Raw genomic sequence first — 1,441 nt, forward strand, 5'->3', positions numbered from 1 at the left:
GGCGGTGGTTGTGCTGGAGAACTGGGCAGCACAGGAGCAGGCATGAGAGGCATGGGAGCTGGCCTGGCAGCAGAAAGATATCACCTGTGACACCACCCAGGAGGAGGCAGAGGACCAGGTGCATCAGGAGCACTGGACCCAGCTGGAGGCCCTGGAGCAGTGCTGTGTTGAGCCAGGGCCACCCAGTGCAGACCATGGCCATGCCTTTCCACTCCTGGCCTCTGGCCCCAGCCCTGCAGGGTCCCTGGGTCCCTCCTGCTGGCCCGCAGCAGGCCCCCACCTGGCCCTTGGAGGAGGGCCTCCATCACCTCCCACCCACAGGATCCTCTGGCATTCACCATGGCCACTGGACCTGCAGGGGAACTGTCTACAGCCAGGGTGCTAGCTGCCTGCCACCAGGCTCTGTGCCCTGGACGTCCCCACCCCACAGCCCCCAACTCCGGGACTTATACAATGACTGAAACTGTTGTACATAGTTCTCAGTTTGGGAAGAGGGTTTTTTATTGTTGGTGGGTGGGGGGTGGGGCTGGAGGGACTCTATGTGTTGGGAGAGAGGGAGCTCTGTTGCTTGTGGGGGGAGGTAGGGAGGTGGGGGAAATAAATCTGAGGGATGTGAGAGAAATACAAATTTTGATTTCAAATTTGTGTGTGTCCTGGAGTGGTGCTGGGGGATGGCCAGTGGGGCAGGCAGGTGTCAGCAAGGGTGTCTGGGCACATCTCCATGTCCTGGTGCTCCAAGTGGGATTGGAGCTGGCAAATCAGGTCTTCAGTGGTGGCTCAGGTCATCCAGGCCACTAGTTATCATCCCATTCCTGCAGCACAGCATGCTGCAACCAGTCCTGGCTGGCACAGTGGGCCCAGAGGCAGTGGGGCTGGTGGAATAGGAGGGTGACAGCCATGGTATTCTGGAACCCAGGGTCACCATGGCTGGTGGCAGCAGCAGCATGGTGGCAGGGTCCCAGAAGGCCATGTACCAGTCATCTAGCAGGTGGCCAGAGCAGGTGGGGGAGTCAGGTGGCGCAAGGTGGCCAAGTGCCAGGCATTCAGAAATGGCAACATGTGTAGGGTTACCATACATCTGGGTTTTCCCGGACATGTCGTCTTTTTTGGCCCCCTATCCTCATGTCCAGGTGGGTTTTTAAAATGCGATCAAATGGCCAGGTTTTTGCTCTTTCTCTGCTTTCTTGGGCTGCTTGCTTGGGGCTGGGAGCAGCGGACAAGGTGTTTGGCTGTCAGGAGTCACGTGATCCCCACTGGGGCCCCAGCCAAGTAAAGAGACACTCTGTGTGTGTTTGGGGGGGGTGGGGTATGCACACGCAAGCACAATGTGGGACCTGCTTGGGCAGCAGGGTTGGGGGGGCAGGGTGCTGTGGGTCAGGAGTGAGGAGCTTGGGGGCAGGGCTGGGGGGCTGGGGGGCAGGGAGAGAGGGGCCCTGGCAGG

Source organism: Gavialis gangeticus, unplaced genomic scaffold, assembly GCF_001723915.1.
Source record: "Gavialis gangeticus isolate Ggan-Ray unplaced genomic scaffold, GavGan_comp1, whole genome shotgun sequence".
Classification (NCBI taxonomy): Eukaryota; Metazoa; Chordata; order Crocodylia; family Gavialidae; genus Gavialis; species Gavialis gangeticus.